Here is an 8136-nt window from a genome sequence, read left to right as displayed (position 1 = left end):
CCAGCCCCTGAAATGCTGACGCTGAAGGAAATATGCCCTAGAGGCAATAATAAAGTTATTATTTATCACCTTATATCATGATAAATGTTTATTATTCATGCTAGAATTGTATTAACCGGAAACATAATACATGTGTGAATACATAGACAAACAGATTGTCACTAGTATGCCTCTACTTGACTAGCTCGTTGATCAAAGATGGTTATGTTTCATAGCCATAGACATGAGTTGTCATTTGATTAACGGGATCACATCATTATGAGAATGATGTGGTTGACATGACCCATTCTATTATCTTAGCACACGATCGTTTAGTATGTTGCTATTGCTTTCTTCATGACTTATACATGTTCCTATGACTATGAGATTATGCAACTCCCGTTTACCGGAGGAACACTTTGTGTGCTACCAAACGTCACAACGTAACTGGGTGATTATAAAGGTGCTCTACAGGTGTCTCCGAAGGTACATGTTGGGTTGGCGTATTTCGAGATTAGGATTTGTCACTCCGATTGTCAAAGAGGTATCTCTGGGCCCTCTCGGTAATACACATCACTTAAGCCTTGCAAGCATTGCAAATAATGAGTTAGTTGCGGGATGATGTATTATGGAACGAGTAAAGAGACTTGCCAGTAACGAGATTGAACTAGCCATTGAGATACCGACGATCGAATCTCGGGCAAGTAACATACTGATGACAAATGGAACAACGTATGTTGTTATGCGGTCTGACCGATATAGATCTTCGTAGAATATGTGGGAGCCAATATGAGCATCCAGGTTCCGCTATTGGTTATTGACCGGAGACGTGTCTTGGTCATGTCTACATAGTTCTCAAACTCGTAGGGTCCGCACGCTTAATGTTACTATGACAGTTATATTATGAGTTTATATGTTTTGATGTACCGAAGGTTGTTCGGAGTCCCGGATGTGATCACAGACATGACGAGGAGTCTCGAAATGGTCGAGACATGAAGATTGATATATTGGAAGCCTATGTTTGGATATCGGAAGTGTTCCGGCTGAAATCGGGATTTTACCGGAGTACCGGGAGGTTACCGGAACCCCCCGGGAGGTTAATGGGCCTTAGTGGGCCTTTACGGAGAAGAGGAGAGCGGCCAGGGCTGGGCCGCGCGCCCCTCCCCCCTAGTCCGAATAGGACAAGGAGGGGGGCGGCGCCCCTCTTCCTTCCTCTCTCCCTCCTCTTTCCCCCTCCCAAGTCCTAATACAACTAGGAAAGGGGGGAGTCCTACTCCTGGTGGGAGTAGGACTCCTCCCGGCGCGCCTCTCCCCTTGGCCGGCCGCACCCCCCCCCCCTTGCTTCTTTATATACGGGGGCAGGGGGGCACCTCTAGGCACAACAACAATTGATCCCTTGGATCTCTTAGCCGTGTGCGGTGCCCCCCTCCACCATAGCCCACCTCGATAATATCGTAGCGGTGCTTAGGCGAAGCCCTGCGATGGTAGAACATCAAGATCGTCACCACGCCGTCGTGCTAACGGAACTCTCCCTCGACACTCGGATGGATCGGAGTTCGAGGGACGTCATCGAGCTGAGCGTGTGCTAGGACTCAGAGGTGTCGTAGTTTCGGTGCTTGATCGGTCGGGCCGTGAAGACGTACGACTACATCAACCGCGTTGTGCTAACGCTTCCGCTTACGGTCTACAAGGGTATGTAGACAACACTCTCCCCTCTTGTTGCTATGCATCACCATGATCTTGCGTGTGCGTAGGAAAATTTTGAAATTACTATGTTCCCCAACAGTGGCATCCGAGCCTAGGTTTTATGCGTTGGTGTTATATGCACGAGTAGAACACAAGTGAGTTGTGGGAGATATAAGTCATACTGCTTACCAGCATGTCATACTTTGGTTCGGCGGTATTGTTGGATGAAGCGGCCCGGACCGACATTACGCGTACGCTTCCACGAGACTGGTTCTACCGACGTGCTTTGCACACAGGTGGCTGGCGGGTGTCAGTTTCTCCAACTTCAGTTGAACCGAGTGTGGCTACGCCCGGTCCTTGTGAAGGTTAAAACAGCACCAACTTGACAAACTATCGTTGTGGTTTTGATGCGTAGGTAAGAACGGTTCTTGCTCAGCTCGTAGCAGCCACGTAAAATTTGCAACGACAAAGTAGAGGACGTCTAACTTGTTTTTGCAGGGCATGTTGTGATGTGATATGGTCAAGACGTGATGATATATAAGTTGTCGTATGAGATGATCATGTTTTGTTATCGGCAACTGGCAGAAGCCTTATGGTTGTCTCTTTATTGCATAAGATGCAAGCGCCAAATAATTGCTTTAATTTATCGCTATGCGATAGCAATAGTTGCAAGAGCAATAGTTGGCGAGACGACCATGTGACGACACATTGATATAGATCAAGACGATGGAGATCATGGTGTCATGCCGATGACGATGAAGATCATGACGATGCTTTGGAGATGGAGATCAAAGGCACAACATGATGATGGCCATATCATGTCACATATTTTTTGATTGCATGTGATGTTTATCTTTTATGCATCTTATCTTGCTTTGATTGACGGTAGAATTATAAGATGATCTCTCACTAAATTTCAAGATAAAAGTGTTCTCCCTGAGTATGCACCATTGCCAAAGTTCGTCATGCCCAGACACCACCTGATGATCGGGTGTGATAAGCTCTATGTCCATCTACAACGGGTGCAAGCCAGTTTTTGCACACGCAGAATACTCGGGTTAAACTTGACGAGCCTAGCATATGCAGATATGGCCTCGGAACACTGAGACCGAAAGTTCGAGTGTGAATCATATAGTAGATATGATCAACATAGTGATGTTCACCATTGAAAACTACTCCATTTCACGTGATGATCGGTTATGGTTTAGTTGATTTGGATCACGTGATCACTTAGATGATTAGAGAGATGTCTATCTAAGTGGGAGTTCTTAAGTAATATGATTAATTGAACTTTAATTTAGCATGAACTTAGTCCTGGTAGTATTTTGCAAATTATGTTGTAGATCAATAGCTCGTGTTGTTGCTTCCCTATGTTTTATATGTGTTCCTAGAGAAAACTAAGTTGAAAGATGTTAGTAGCAATGATGCGGACTTGGTCCATGATCTGAGGTTTATCCTCATTGCTGCACAGAAAAATTATGTCCTTTATGCACCGCTAGGTGACAGACCTATTGCAGGAGCAGATGCAGACGTTATGAACGTTTGGCTAGCTCAATATGATGACTACTTGATAGTTTTGTGCACCATGCTTTATGGCTTAGAACCGGGACTACAAAAACGTTTTTGAAACGTCATGGAACATATAAGATGTTTCAAGAGATGAAATTGGTATTTCAAACTCATGCCAGTGTCAAGAGGTATGAGACCTTTGACAAATACTTCGCCTAAAAGATGGAGGAGAATTGCTCAACTAGTGAGCAAGTACTTAGATTGTCTGAGTACTACAATCGCTTGAATCAAGTGGGAGTTAATATTCCAGATAAGATAGTGATTGACAACATTCTCTAGTCACCATCAACAAGTTGGTAGAACTTCGTGATGAACTATAATGCAACGGATGACGAAAACGATTCCCGAGCTCTTCGTGATGCTGAAATCGATGAAGGTAGAAATCAAGAAAGAGCATCAAGTGTTGATGATTGACAAGACCACTAGTTTCAAGAAAAGGGCAAAGGGAAAGAAAGGGAACTTCAAGTAGAATGACAAGCAAGTTGTCACTCCCGCGAAGAAGCCCAAAGCTGGACCAAAGCCTGAAACTGAGTTCTTACACTGCAAAGGAAATGGTCACTGGAAGCGGAAATTCCCTGAATATTTGGTGGATAAGAAGGATGACAAAGTAAACAAGGGTATATTTGATATACAGGTTATTGATGTGTACCTTACTAGTGTTTATAGTAGCCCCTATGTATATGATACTTGTTCGGTTGCTAAGATTAGTAACCCGAAACAGGAGTTACAGAATAAACAGACACTAGTTAAGGGTGAAGTAACGATGTGTGTTGGAAGTGGTTCCAAAATTGATATGATCATCATCGTACACTCCCTATATTTTCGAGATTAGTGTTGAACCTAAATAAATGTTATTTGGTGTTTGCGTTAAGCATAAATATGATTAGATCATGTTTATTGCGATACGATTATTCATCTAAGATAGAGAATAAATTGTTATTCTATTTACATGAATAAAACCTTCTATGGTCATACACCCAATGTTGATGGTTTATTGAATCTTGATCATAGTGATACACATAATATTGATGCCAAAAGATGCAAAGTTGACAATGATAGTGCAACATATTTGTGGCACTGCCGTTTGGGTCATATCGGTGTAAAGCGCATGAAGAAACTCCATAAAGATGGATTTTTTGAATCATTTGATTATGAATCGTTTGATGCTTGCGAACCGTGCCTTATGGGCAAGATGACTAAAACTCCGTTCTCCGGAACAATGGAACGAGCTACTGACTTATTGGAAATAATACATACCGATGTATGCGATCCAATGAGTGTTGATGCTCATGGCAAGAATCGTTATTTTCTGACCTTCATAGATGATTTGAGCAGATATGGGTATATCTACTTAATGAAATACAAAGTCTGAAACATTTGAAAAGTTCAAAGAATTTCAGAGTGAAGTGGAGAATCATCGTAACAAGAAAATAAAGTTTCTATGATCTGATCGTGGAGGAGAATATTTGAGTTACGAGTTTGGCCTTCATATAAAACAATGTGGAATAGTTTCACAGCTCATGCCACATGGAACACCACAGCGTAATGGTGTGTCCAAACGTCATAACCGTACTTTATTGGATATAGTACAATCTATGATGTCTCTTACCGATTTACCACTATCGTTTTGGGGTTATGCATTAGAGACAGCTGCATTCACTTTAAAAAGGGCACCATCGAAATCCGTTCACACGACACCTTATGAACTGTGGTTTGGCAAGAAACCAAAGTTGTCGTTTCTTAAAGTTTGGGGCTGCGATGCTTATGTGAAAAAGTTTCAACCTGATAAGCTCGAACCCAAATCGGAGAAGTGCGTCTTCGTAGGATACCCAAAGGAGACTGTTCTGTACACCTTCTATCATAGATCCAAAGGCAAGACATTTGTTGCCAAAAATGGATCCTTTCTAGAGAAGGAGTTTCTCTCGAAAGAAGTGAGTGGGAGGAAAGTAGAACTTGATGAGGTAACTGTACCTGCTCCCTTATTGGAAAGTACTTCATCACAGAAATCGGTTCTTGTGACATCTACACCAATTAGTGAGGAAGTTAATGATGATGATCATGGAACTTCAAATCAAGTTGTTACTGAACCTCGTAGGTCAAACAGAATAAGATCCGCACCAGAGTGGTACGGTAATCCTGTTCTGAAAGTCATGCTACTAGATCATGATAAACCTACGAACTATGAGGAAGCGATGATGAGCCCAGATTCCGTGAAATGGCTTGAAGCCATAAAATCTGAGATAGGATCCATGTATGAGAACAAAGTATGGACTTTGGTTGACTTGCTCGATGATCAGCAAGCCAAGTTAAATAAATGGATCTTCAAGAGGAAGACAGACGCTGATAGTAGTGTTACTATATACAAAGCTCGACTTGTTGCGAAAGGTTTTCGACAAGTTCAAGGTGTTGAATACGATGAGATTTTCTCACTCATAACGATGCTTAAGTCTATCCGAATCATGTTAGCAATTGCCACATTTTATGAAATCTGGCAAATGGATGTCAAAACTGCATTCCTTAATGGATTTATTAAAGAAGAGTTGTATATGATGCAACCAGAAGGTTTTGTCAATCCTAAAGGTGCTAACAAAATGTGCAAGCTCCAGCGATCCATCAATAGACTGCTGCAAGCATCTCGGAGTTGGAATATACGCTTTGATGAGTTGATCAAAGCATATGGTTTTATACAGACTTTTGGAAAGGCCTGTATTTACAATAAAGTGAGTGGGAGCACTACAGCCTTTCTGATAAATATATGTGAGTGACATATTGTTGATCAGAAATGATGTAAAAAAATTCTGGAAAGCATAAAGGAGTGTTTGAAAGGAGTTTTTTAAAGAAAGACCTCAGTGAAGCTACTTACACATTGAGCATCAAGATCTATAGAGTTAGATCAAGAAGCTTGATAAGATTTTCAATGAGTACATAACTTGATAAGATTTTGAAGTAGTTCAAAATGGAACAGTCAAAGAAAGAGTTCTTGCCATGCAAAGGTGTGAAGTTGAGTAAGACTCAAAACCCGACCATGGCAGAAAATAGAAAGAGAATGAAAAGTCATTCCCTATGCCTCAGTCATAGGTTCTATAAATTATGCTATGCTGTGTACCAGACCTATTGTATACCTTGCTCTAAGATTGGTAAAGGAATACAATTTTGATCTAAGAGTAGATCACTGGACAGCGGTCAAGAATATCCTTAGTGAGGACTAAGGAGATGTTTCTCGATTATGGAGGTGATAAAAGAGTCCATCGTAAAGAGTTACATCGATGCAAGCTTTTACACTGATCCAGATGACTCTAAGTCTCAATATGGATACATATTGAAAGTGGGAGCAATTAGCTAGAGTAGCTCCGTGCAGAGCATTGTACACATAGAATATTTGCAAAATACATACGGCTCTGAATGTGACAGACCCGTTGAGTAAACTTCTCTCACGAGCAAAACATGATCATACCTTAGTACTCTTTGGGTGTTAATCACATAGCGATGTGAACTAGATTATTGACTCTAGTAAACCCTTTGGGTGTTGATCACATGACGATGTGAACTATGGGTATTAATCACATACAGATGTGAATATTGGTGTCAAATCACATGGTGATGTGAACTAGATTATTGACTCTAATGCAAGTGGGAGACTGAAGGAAATATGCTCTAGAGGCAATAATAAAATTATTATTTATTTCCTTATATCATGATAAATGTTTATTATTCATGCTAGATTTGTATTAACCGGAAACATAATACATGTGTGAATACATAGACAAACAGATTGTCACTAGTATGCCTCTACTTGACTAGCTCGTTGATCAAAGATGGTTATGTTTCCTAGCCATAGACATGAATTGTCATTTTATTAACGGGATCACATCATTAGGAGAATGATGTGATTGACATGACCCATTCTGTTAGCTTAGCACATGATCGTTTAGTATGTTGCTGTTGCTTTCTTCATGACTTATACATGTTCCTATGACTATGAGATTATGCAACTCCCATTTACCAGAGGAACACTTTGTGTGCTACCAAACATCACAACGTAACTGGGTGATTATAAAGGTGCTCTATAGCTGTCTACGAAGGTTCATGTTGGGTTGGCGTATTCCAAGATTAGGATTTGTCACTCCGATTGTCAGAGAGGTATCTCTGGGCCCTCTCGGTAATACACATCACTTAAGCCTTGCAAGCATTGCAACTAATGAGTTAGTTGCGGGATGATGTATTATGGAACGAGTAAAGAGACTTGCCAGTAACGAGATTGAACTAGGTATTGAGATACCGACGATTGAATCTCGGGCAAGTAACATACCGATGACAAAGGGAACAATGTATGTTGTTATGCGGTCTGACCGATATAGATCTTCGTAGAATATGTGGGAGCCAATATGAGCATCCAGGTTCCGCTATTGGTTATTGACCGGAGACGTGTCTCGGTCATGTCTACATAGTTCTCGAACCCGTAGGGTCCGCACGCTTAACGTTACGATGACAGTTATATTATGAGTTTATATGTTTTGATGTACCGAAGGTTGTTCGGAGTCCTGGATGTGATCACCGACATGACGAGGAGTCTCGAAATGGTCGAGACATGAAGATTGATATATTGGAAGCCTATGTTTGGATATCGGAAGTGTTCCGGCTGAAATCGGGATTTTACCGAAGTACCGGGAGGTTACCGGAACCCCCCGGGAGGTTAATGGGCCTTAGTGGGCCTTTACGGAGAAGAGGAGAGGCGGTCAGGGCTGGGCCGCGCGCCCCTCCCCCCCTAGTCCGAATAGGACAAGGAGAGGGGGGCGGCGCCCCCCCCCCCTTCCTTCCTCTCTCCCTCCTCTTTCCCCCTCCCAAGTCCTAATCCAACTAGGAAAGGGGGGGAATCCTACTCCCGGTGGGAGTAGGACTCCT

Source organism: Triticum dicoccoides, chromosome 7B, assembly GCF_002162155.2.
Source record: "Triticum dicoccoides isolate Atlit2015 ecotype Zavitan chromosome 7B, WEW_v2.0, whole genome shotgun sequence".
Lineage (NCBI taxonomy): Eukaryota > Viridiplantae > Streptophyta > Magnoliopsida > Poales > Poaceae > Triticum > Triticum dicoccoides.
Note: the sequence above shows the minus strand (reverse complement) of the source record.